The 12241-nt window shown below is 34.1% G+C and overlaps 1 protein-coding gene and 1 long non-coding RNA gene across 3 annotated transcripts in view; one reads left to right on the top strand and one right to left on the bottom strand.

Annotated features, from left to right (window-relative positions):
* The window catches only part of LOC116166640, a 34595-nt gene that overhangs the window by 10690 nt on the left and 11664 nt on the right, over window positions 1-12241 (top strand). The window lies entirely within an intron of this gene.
* LOC116166641 lies at window positions 3927-4985 on the bottom strand. Its single transcript, XR_004144365.1, has 3 exons — window positions 4545-4985; window positions 4037-4476; window positions 3927-3983 (listed from the first exon to the last, which is right to left on the bottom strand). It is a non-coding gene; the product is annotated as an uncharacterized LOC116166641 (long non-coding RNA).

The raw sequence follows: 12241 nt of genomic DNA, 5'->3' as shown, positions 1-12241 counted from the left end.
ATTTAAACGAATGAGAGCGTGACACCACTTTAATAAGTATCAGACGAGGTTATCTATTTATTTTTTAGTGAAAATAGCTGCACTTTACTAGGAGATAGTTATTTATTCAAAAAATTCTTCTCGAAGAGACGATAACGTTAAACATAACACTTAACTTTAAAAGAGTGTGAACAGATCACCATGAATAATTTCTTGAAAGTCGATAACTCACTTTTATTAAACCTTTAACAAAATGTGCTTTCCAAAATTAGAAAATAATCAGTGGCAATAAGTGATTAATTTGAAATGAGACATGGCATAGACGTTGCAATTTGTAATAGTACTATATGATCAGAATGAACTCCATGTAGGACGATCGAACATTCGACTATTTATAAACCAAATTTGGCAGCTTCTCCCAAACATTTGCCACTTTAGAAGCACATTATTGCAATTTACTAGCACTGTTATAAAATATTTTGTACTTGCACTTCACCTTCTCAAAATGCCCCTGCATAATATACAAACTTACTATACTTAGTAACTACAATGTTAAATCCTCCGACAGTAGCGAACGAAGCAAGTAGAGTGGAACACCACTAAAAATGCAACGGAGGGATGTTCTAAATATCCGAATTATTAAAAGAACAAATTGACGATTAAAAATAACCGCGATTCGGAACACGTGTGTCCTATGAAGATCTAAATAGATTTATTAGTTCATTACTGTTAGGAGGAGGAATTTGAGCTGGACTGCATTTTCCGTGCATTCTCAATTTTAACTTTCCGTGAAGTGAAAAAATTTCCTGATTATATCGAAGCTTAACTTAGAAATATTTACAGTTTCTACGAACTGACGTAAATCGGATAAAATATTACCGATCATCAGGTTATATTTTACTTCGATTTATTGCAATAACAAATATATAGGTCAAAAAAGCTTGTTTTGTTTTACTTACTCAACTTTTGCAACGCCCTCCTCACTGGTTTTTCTGCGAAGTGATCTCTCGATATTTGTATTGCACGGTCTTCCAGTAAAAGCATAAACAATACCTATATGTTATTGATTCGTGTGTATATTGATCCTGGGACCCATTTTATTCTCAGCCTTGCACTTTGAAATTGTTCTTTACGTGCCAAACAGTGAGGATTGAAAATAAGCACCCATCAATTATTAATCCCGATTTCCGATACACAATATAATACCTACATATTTTTAATAGCGGATGAAAACAAAATGTTTACCTACCAACAAACCTTTTTTTGATTCCCATTTTTTATCTCCAAAATTTGCAATTCCGGCAATTCCAGGTAAAAAAATCCCCATGATCATGTCACCCTTTGCCTGCTTCGTGATTCGTATTTACACTAATGAATTGTTTAGAGACAACAGGAACTGCAAAAAAACTATGCCGTGAATAGTTCACCAACACAACTGACAGTGGAAAGCGCAGAGGAAGTAGAGAATCACCACAACGGAAGTAATAGTAGCCATGAAAGAAATAAAGGATGGGAAGGCAGCAGGAGTCAATAATATCCCCATAGAAGGTACTCTTGCTAATAAAATCTACGAGAGTGGGATGTGGCCAGTGGACTTTTTCTGTCCCTAAAAGCAAGGTAGAAAAACATAGCAACAATATTCAAATTAATTAATATGACAGCCAGATCTTTCTTTGTTTTAAGAAGTTATTTTTGTTGCATAAAATTAGGCACCCTTCAGAAGAAATTTTTTCATTTAAAAGTAGACATAAGCAAAAATAATTCACGAAAATCCCGCACACACAGGAAGGATCTTATTGAAAATTTTGAATAGAATGCTTAACAAAGTTGCGAGAAGATGAACAGTTTGGTTTCAGACGAGGAATGAGCACGAGAGATGCAATAGGAGTGGTGAGAACGATCGGCGAAATATATTTGAAAAAAGAAAAGACATTCTGTGTAGCTTTTGTTGGCATTCTAAAGGCATTCGATTGGGTAAACTGGGAAAATAACTGTTGGAAATACTAAAGAGGTAAGGTGCCAACTGGAGAGAAAAACGACTAATACGAAACTCGCATGTGAAACAAAAAAAATGAAGGTTGGCGATTTGGTTTTATATTGGAAGAGGAATTAGACAGAGATGTTGTTTATCACCAACTCTGTTTAGTTTAATTGATATGTAGAAGACATGGAGCAAATGTGTTAGAAAAGGAGAAAATATGGTATGAACACGGCAGGGAAGAAGATTATTAGTATACGATTTGCGACTGACATGATTGTATTTGCTGAGTGAAACAGAGCTTGAGATATTTGTTAGAAAAGATAGATAAAATGAAAACAGAGTGTGACCTGAGAATTAATAAGAACAAAACAAAATGAAAGTGGGAGTGCGAGGGATATGTCTGTAATGGTAGACGGGGTGAGGTAGAGCATGTGGAAAGAGATAGGTATTTAGATAACACAAGGTTAGAAAAGCGAAAGAGAAATTAAAACCAGGATAGCGATGGCAAAATGGCAAATTTGATAATAAAAAGAGGACAGCAATAAAAAGAGATTAGGAAACGTTAGAAGCTTTTTAAATGTGGGTATGGAGAAGAATGATGAACTTCAAATATTAGTAACATAGAAATATTAAGTAGAATTGGAAAGGAAAGATGCATGTTAAAGATCATAAAGCGAAGAAAAATGTGCACATGTACTAAGAAACAACTGTTTATTAAAGGAAGTAATCGAGAAAAAATGGAAAAAAAACGAAAAAGAAGGAAATTGGTTGACGACCATATTTAGATTAACAGGAACATGCAATTTGATGCCCAAAATAGTGTTGTGCAGTGCAGGAACGTAAAGTAAGATGGCCCTGAATCTCAAGCATGGAATTGATCAGCCATTTAAAAATTATTATTAACGATCCTCGAGATCGTTTATAATTTTGTATTGCTGTCTGTCCGTTCGTATGTCTGCCCTCGTGCACGATAACTTTATGTGGAAACGTCCGATTGCTTTGAAAATTGATCTACATGTTCCTCAGAATGGTCGCTATTATCTTTTGGCTACGTAAAGCAACGGGCCAAAAATCTACAGCCCAAAAACTGCCCAAACTTCCAAAAAGGGTTTCTTTTATAACTCTTGTTACAAAGAACATATGAATGTCTGGTTTTCTGTGTTAGTAAATTTTCCTTAAATCTCAGGCAGATGCCAAAAAAATATTGCGCATGCGCATTCCAACTTTTGTATTTGCGCAATCGATTTTTTTTAATGAAATTTTGTATGTTGGCACCTTGAATAAAAGTAAAACTAATGCCGATTCAAAAAATGTGTTTTACAAGCCATGCTGATCTGGTGGGACAGAAACAACCCCTTAAGGTGTATTATAATAATGATGTATATGGGAAGATATCGAGTGTAGTTCGGTATTCAGTTGTATAAGATTTTTTATGTCTTACTAACCTATCATAGCACATTTTATATCTGTGATACGCGGGCATAAAGTACCACTTTATGCCCTAGGGCATTAAGTATCACCATAGTAACTCATTTATACTTAATGACAAAACGAACAAATATTTGCAGGTCATTGAAAATTAGAAACGTCAATTAATAATTGTCATTACCTACTAAATCACAAGATTGACCTTATTTCGAATAGTTTCTGGAACTTCTTGCTCATTCACGATAAATTGAATTATTTAAAATTACGTTTGACGTTTGGATGGTTTTAATCACATTAACAAATTCGAACCACGCATACTCGATCAAACATAATGAATTATTTTGTAAACGAATTTTGACGAAGAAAACTATTTGTAAAACATAAAATTGTGTATGTACCACGGGCATAAACTGATGTTTATACTCTCGGGCGACTAAAAAGCTCTCGGGCCATAGGCCCTCGAGCTTTTTAACTCGTCGCCCTCGAGAATATAAACATCACTATTATGCCCTTAATACATAAATAACTATTATGTACAAAATTTCTGGGATTGACGTTTGATAGCAAACTAACGTGGAACGCGCATATTGAACACCTGAAAACAAAATGTATGAAAACCATGAATATCATCAAGGTATTATCGCGTACCAAATGGGGTGCTGAGGTGCAAATGCTAATAAACGTATACCGGGCCTTAGTTATGTCGCAAATCGACTATGGAGCGATTGTATATGCATCAGCACGTAAATCGTCGCTATTACTATTAGATAGGGTGCATAATACTGGAATAAAGTATTGTTTAGGCGCGTTTCCTACCACTCCTATACACAGTCTTTATTGTGAATCGAACTTGCCTCCATTGGATACGCGAAGACAACAGCTGATGATCAATTATATGGTTAAAATAAAATCAGATCCCACTCACCCGAACAATGTTTTCCTATTTCCAGACGGAAATGATTTTGACGCCAGGCCAACTATCCCACGACCGCTCGGGATACGGTTTAAAGAGATCCTGGGGGAACTACACGAAACAATACCTCACCTAGTGCAGAAAAACCAGTACAATTGCTACCCGTGGTTGATACCTAAAATAAAGTAAAATTAGACCTTAAGAATCTAAACAGAAATTTAGCAACAAAGCCACAATACTTACGTCTATTTGAGGAGATCGCTAACAACTACACAAATAAAACGGTTATCTTTACTGATGGCTCGAAAAACCAACAAGGGGCGGGATCCGCCATGGTAGTTGATGGTGTGGTCCACTCCTGGGCCCTAAACCCTATAACCTCGGTGTATACTGCGGAACAGTTTGCATTATGGAAGGCTCTGGTACACATTCCCGTAGAACCTACAAATAAAACATATTTGATAGTTAGCGACTCCTTAAATGCCATAAATGCTGTAAAAGATATATACACGAGAGATCCTCTGGCTCGTTTATGCCAAGGTTGTTTGGTGGACCTGAGTGAGCATAATGTCAGACCTGTTTTTGTTTGGGTACCTGGACATTCTGGCATTAATGGAAATGAAATGGTTGATAGAGCAGCGAAAATTGCAATAACAGGTCCAAGAATTGATGAGGAGCATGTCAAAATGACGGACGTACAATGTCACCTTAAACAAAAAATAATAGAAATCTGGCAAGGCAAATGGGAAAGACAAAGTACATCCCTATCACATGTTAAACTATCGGTGAAGGAAAAACTATACCTGAAAGATTTTCGTAGAGATGAACAAATAAAGATACATCGGTTAAGATTAGGCCACACAAATGTCACGCACCAATATCTTTTGACGGGTGATCCCAGGCCGCGATGCAATACGTGTAATGTTGATCTCTCTGTGAAGCATGTAATCTGTGATTGTGTTAAGTATGTAAATCAGCGTGATAGGTTTAACCTAAAGGAAGATGTTAGAAGCAACCTTAACGAAATACCAAACTTGAAGAATGTGCTAAAGTTCCTGAAAGCAATAGGGATATACAGCAATGTATAAAAATATAAAGTTCTAAAATACTTACTTTTTACTTGGAAGGTATGTGTATGAATGTCGAGAAGACCCAAGTAGTCGAAGCCATACCTAAAAAAAAAAAAAAAACTATTATGTACCTATAGTTGAAAAAATTCCGTCGAAAGAGATAAATATGCCCTTTTTTTATTATTTATTGTTTAAATTTTAAAAGCGAGGGTGGAAAGATGCGATATATGGATCAGTTATTGGTAGATACGGAGAACAAGCAAGGAGCGAAAATGGAAGACGCTTATTGGACTTTTGCCAAATGCATAACCTTATAGTAACGAATACATTTTATAAACATAAAGACATCCATAAATATACCAGAGTAGAACCTGGCAGAGATGAAAAATCAATAATCGACTACATACTGGTACCGGAAAACCTTAAAAGCGACATATTAGATGTTAGGGTAAGACGAGGGTCTGAAATCGGCAGTGATCACTATCTATTGGTAGCAAGAATAAAAAACGTGGAAAATCACAAGGAAAAGGAGCTGAGTTGTAAGAAAATGGAATTTGAAACAATAAAAACGTATAAACTTTCTAACATGGACATTGCGAAGAAGTATAAAGAGACAACACATCGAAAAATGACAGAAACAGCTGGCAGCACAGGAAACATGTCATTACAGCAGCTATGGATAAAATTCAAGAACATAACGATAGAGACAGCTCGAGAGATATGCGGAATATGCAAGCATTCGAACAAACGTAAACAAACATCATGGTGGACAAACGATATTAGGGAGAAAGTGGAAGGAAAAAAAACAGCATGGAAAAAATACCTAGCAAACAGAAATGACGAAAACTATAATTTTTACAAAGAACAAAGAAGATTGGTCAAGGATACTATTATAAAAGCTAAACAAACTGCTTGGATCAAATTTGGAGAGAAGCTGCAGAGAGATAGTAAAAACCATCAAAAGTTATTTTACAAGGTGCTGAAAACCCTCAAGGAGGGAAAGACTAACATACCTATGGAAATTAAAGACAAGTATGGCGAGAAAATTAAAAATGAGGAGCAAATAATGGTGAGATGGCAAGAATACTTCGAGAAACTGCTTGACGGTGAAAACAATACAAGTCCTACAACACACGAAAGAAGTATTAGGAGAAGAACAAGAAACACAAATGAAAATGTTACAGGAATGATAACAGGGGAAGACATCGAAGAAACATTGAAGGAAATAAAAAACAATAAAGCACCCGGACATGACAAAATTACCGGAGAAATGATAAAAAACATGGGCTTTTCCGGAAAAGAGTTGCTAAGAGCGATATATACCAAAGCATGGGAGGAAGAAAGGGTCCCTCAAGATTGGGAGATAGGTGTAATCGTGCCCGTCCATAAAAAAGGCGATAACAAGGATTGTAATAATTACAGAGGAATAACACTAATAAGTACTGTGATGAAAATTTATGAGCAAATACTAAATAAGAAACTGACAGTAAGCACAGAACAAACCCTTACAGATACACAAAGCGGATTCAGGAAAGGAAGATCAGTGCAGGATCACATATTCACAATCAAACAAATGATAGAAAAGAAGAAATTAGGAGGAAAAGTATATTTTGCATTTATTGATTTAGTGAAGGCTTTTGACTCTATCCCCAGAGATAAAGTTTGGGAGAGTCTACTGAAAAGAAACGTTGATAATAAGTTGGTTAGAGTAATTAAAAGTTTATATAAAAGCACTCTTAACTATGTGATATGGAAAAACATGAAATCAGGATTCTTTGCTACAACACAAGGATTGCGACAAGGTGGAGGGCTAAGTCCGACACTGTTTAATATTTTTATGGATGATGTTATTAAAAGTTGCAACGCTAACACACAGAAGGCTTTTATAGGATATAGGCAGATGAATAGGGTATTAGTATCGGAATGTGCTTTTGCGGATGATATAGTTATTATTACAAACACGGAACAGGATTTGCAGAACAATTTGAAGGTGTGGGACGAGGAATTAAGAAGCAATGGCATGAGCATAAATACCACGAAAACTAAGGTCATGGCAATAGGAGCAGAAGAACTGAATCCAAAAATCACATTACGCGAGGAAACCATAGAACATGTTAAACAATTTAAGTATCTCGGGGTAATGATAGACGAAACAGGTAATGAAGATGCAGAAATCAACGCAAGAATTAACAACTCCTTAAAACTTTATTTCGCGATTAACAAAAGTTTCATAAGTAAAAAAGAAGTCTCAAAACAAACTAAAATAAATGTGTATAAGGCAGTGTACAGACCTATTTTGACATACGGGTGTGAAACGTGGGTGTTAACACAAAAACTTAAAAGTAAATTAACGGCTGTGGAGATGAAATATCTTAGACGAACAAAAGGTGTAACAAGAATGGACAGACTACGTAATGACCACATACGAAACGAACTGGACGTACAACCAATACTAAAATTCATTGAAAACAGACAATTAGCGTGGTGGGGGCACCTTCAAAGAATGGACAACGTAAGACAAGTGAAGCAGGTATGGGAATCCAGGAGCCAACACAAAAGAAAAAGGGGCAGACCGAAGATAACATGGGACGAGAACATAAGGAAGATACTAGAGGCGAGAAATACCACATGGAGAGCAGCAAAAACCCTGGCCAAGAATAAGAAAGAGTGGGCGAAATTTGTACACACATAAATACTACTTTTTTTTTTTATGAGAATTTACTTTTTTTTCATTTTTAATGTAATCACAATGAAATTGTTTAAGTTAAATGTGAAGCTGTACTATAATACCTTTACACCTACGGGTAGAAAGGTTTCATGATTATATATATATTTTAAAAGCTTGCATAGGTAGGCAAACCTGGAAACACCTTCTTCATTACTGCATTTGATGTATGGTTTATTTTAAAAGATAGTACAAAATCGTCTGTTCTAGAAATGTTGGCTCATCGAATAGAGATTTATAAACAATTCATACGTTGCGCTTTTTACTACGAAATAATTATTTATAAAGTTGGTCTGATCTGTGTGCATACTGAACCATTATAGGTACTTAAGTTGGTTCTATTTGTTTATATTGGCATTATACCTAGTAGAAAGCTTAATGCGGTTACGTATACATGAATAGAGTAGTTTTCGATTAATTTATCTCGTTTGCCCTTGTCTCTGTTTTAACATTCAGATGTCTAAATATACCTAAGGTTATGAATCAGCAATTTTCAATTTCACACAATACAGACAATAATTACAGTTTATGATGAAATTCTTCACGGACATTAACAAAAGTGGCCCTTTGTCTACATTCATGTGTTATCGCAGCTCTTGAATATTATCAAGTGGAGTGTCAAATGTCCCCAAAGAAAGAAATCAAAGTGATTTGTATCGCAAGATCGTGGGTGGCCATTCTTTGGGACTTCATCTGCCTACCTATATACCAGGATTATGTGATCAGAAGGCCTTTCACTCCTTCCAATAGAATAATTCTCATTTTCTTCACGAAAAAAGTGTGGAATTTCGTTACAACAGTACCTACAATTGTGTTTGTTCACAAATCCTTCCAAAAAGAAGGTACATTGGCCGCTAAAGTAACTGTTTTTGGAAGAATTAAGGATTTTCATTAATTCTTTGGGCATTCATATTTATCCAACTCGTGTAAAACTTGTACCTTGTATAGAAAAAACTAGACCCGGTAGACAGTAATCAATCGGAGACCAGTAGAATTGATGAATTTGCAACGCAGATTGTAAAGAAACAAGAAAAGTACACGTACAAAATTTGGTTTTCAAGCAATATTTTTTTAATTCTTAAAATAAGGTTGTCTGGGTAATTTTTTTTATTTCCATCGTTAAATACTTTTCTGTCATTTTGTCTTAGCATCACGGTTATAGGATTAATTGCATAATTCTCCTATAATCTTTGTTATTATTTACGAGTATATTGAATGATTTTGGAAGCTGAATGATTTAGCATAGCAGGTGCGTGCGTAAGAAACCGACATCTTGGCATCACTTTTACAACAGTTTCATTCGAACGTTTATTGACCTTAGAAAACTGTTTGAAGTCGGACTTTTAAAAATGGGACACAATTAGCCAGATATAAAATTAATCAGAGGACGAAATTTTGGGAGCGGAACGCAAAGCAAATTTCCAATAAGTTACTGCTTTTGCTTACGTCATCTTGATGGATTAATCTTTCCTCGTATACCTACCTAAATTTTTCTAATTAAATAAAAGTTGTCAAGCTTTTGTCGTGTATCTGAATAAATCATCAGATTAAGTTAAATATATGATCAAAATTCTTCAGGTGTGCCAAAAAGATTGACTTTATCCAAATACATTGGTTCATGTATAGTATATGGTAGCAAATTGCTGGGGAAGCACTCATAACAATGTACAGTTCATAACAAATCTAACATTTAATTAATTAAATAGTTTAAGTTAAGAATAAGTATACATTACCAAAGTATTCTTTCGTATAAACCTAATTAAACGAAACCTAATCATACCAACTCATAAATTTTACATTGGCTATTTTAATAATACTGTTATTTTAAGAACAGAAATAGAATTTAAACTAGAAATAAATCAGCTGAGAACTAAAATTACGAAGTACTTAAATGCTCAATGTGAGACCGAAACTATAAATTACAAATAATTATTCAAAGCATTTGCCGACCCATACAGATTATAGACGTAACTTCTCAAACGATTTGGAAAACTCATAAATTAGAATAACGTTAAAAGAACTTTATTGCAACGCATAATTGTTCAAAAACTGTGTAATAATGATGATGACACTTTAATGCTAACAGTTTGAGTAATTTATTTTGGCCACCACTTGGTACTATATGAGCAAAATGATATTTGGAGTTTGCTCAAATTAATAGCGTTGGATACCCAGATACGGTGAGCAAAAATTGTATTTGTAGATTTCGGTCACCGTGAATTTGGAGACAAGTGGGTCGGGTAATTCTTTTTACTTTCATAATAAAACCAGGTTGACTCCAGAATGATGCTAATAGAGACAAAAAAGATTTATTTTCCCAATTTTCCGTCTTTATTATGCAAAAAATTGAAAACTAATACGATTGGCGTACAAATTTTTTTTCTACAAAAAAACCTTAATAGATTTTTGCTCTAAAATAATATGGGGAGCCAATAATCGCATGTTATGAATTTTACATTGAAATCCCTATGATGCGTTACACAAGTCACCACCCTGTATATTTTAAGTCGTCGTAGTCTTCTGGAAAAGCCTCGATTGGATTGAAAAAATGTCAATAATCATTTGACAGGTCTTCATAGTATCAGAAAAGACGTTATTAATCTACATAAAAATATTCAATGGATCTTGAAAAACTTATTGGAAGTTAGTTATTAGAAACCTCGGTAGAAACATTTCTGCGAAGATCCAAGGGAATTTTTAAAAAATGCTACGTAGAATCCTGATAAAAATTAACGGTCTTCCGTCTATTTGAAAAACTATTAAAGCATTTTCTTATAAACAGTTTTGGGTTTCAAATCTCGTAGGAACCTTTTTGTAAATATACTTAGAAATATTGTATTAAAAAATTTCTCAAACAAATATTATTGAAAGTCATCATTTTCGAAATTTTTGAAGTTTTCATAAGTGTTCCTAAGAATTTAACTACTTTTTTAAAAACCAGAAAGGTTTTTCAATACTTTTCTCGTGAGTTTTCATAGAAATCTTTTAACTTATAGGTCTTATACAAATTTGTGTAAATCCTCCTACAATTTTACTAAACACCTTTCTGCATATTTCGGAAGTCCAAGATTTTTTCTCAAGCATTCTTCTAGAAAAATTTTTCAAAATTCTCATTACATCACATCATACTCAAGCTCTCCCTAGAAAGCTTCTTAAAATATCTTCTGGGGGTCTCGAAAACCTTGGCAGTAATTTCAAAACTTTCTTGGATGTATTCAAAATAATTTTATAAAAAATATCTGTGGGATAGATAGAGTGAACTTTCTTGAAAATCATATAAATGATTTTAAGAAATATTTTTAAAAATAAAGACAAATGAAATAAAAATCTTTCTTTGAATGCAAGGTTCATTTTATAAATCCTATTTTTGAATATTGTTAAGATTTTCCTTAATAATATTTAAATTATATGTCGTAATAAAAAAGAATAGGCCCAGTCCGGACCTGGAAAATTGTTTCTAAATGCTAACTGTCACAACAATTCTACAACTACAAGGTTGTGACAGATTATACTGATGGCAACCCAATTACGACAACTATAACAAAATCAAAGAGTATTCTCATATTTGAGGGTACCTTCAAAAATACATAAATCAATAATTTTTTCTTTCAGTTCATTGTTTTAATATACACTTTTTTCTTATTACAATTCTGATTTTGAATATTCGAAGTTTCAAAAAGATTTTTTAATAGATTATGAGAATTTTTTTCACGTCTAAAAGAAGCGAGTGGAAGAAGGGGGAAGGGGGTCAAAATAAATTTAATAAATAATGTTTTTCTTTGAAGCGAAACACATAAAATGATGGATCTAATATTTTTGAGTGTACTCTTTCCAGTTTTGTAAAAAAAATTCAAAACTTCGTACACCCCGAAACGGAAGTGTAAAGGTCGATTCGTATTTTACGAACAGTCAACGTCACGTCACAGACCGGCAACATCACGTAAATCTTGCTGCCAATTCACACTTTACGTCAATAGTTTCTTAGGATGGTTGCGATTGGATTTTTATTCTGGACCTTATCATGCTCAGATTAAATAGAAGAAAATTAGCATACTCTGCAGTAACCAGTTAAAATGAGAAAAACATATGTGAGAAGAAGCGATAGAGCTAAATCGTATAAAGAGAATTTAAAGCTGGCCACGGAA

Source organism: Photinus pyralis, unplaced genomic scaffold (assembly GCF_008802855.1).
Source record: "Photinus pyralis isolate 1611_PpyrPB1 unplaced genomic scaffold, Ppyr1.3 Ppyr1.4_LG3b, whole genome shotgun sequence".
In the NCBI taxonomy this organism is placed as follows: Eukaryota; Metazoa; Arthropoda; class Insecta; order Coleoptera; family Lampyridae; genus Photinus; species Photinus pyralis.
Note: the sequence above shows the minus strand (reverse complement) of the source record. Positions and strands in the feature narration are given on the sequence as shown.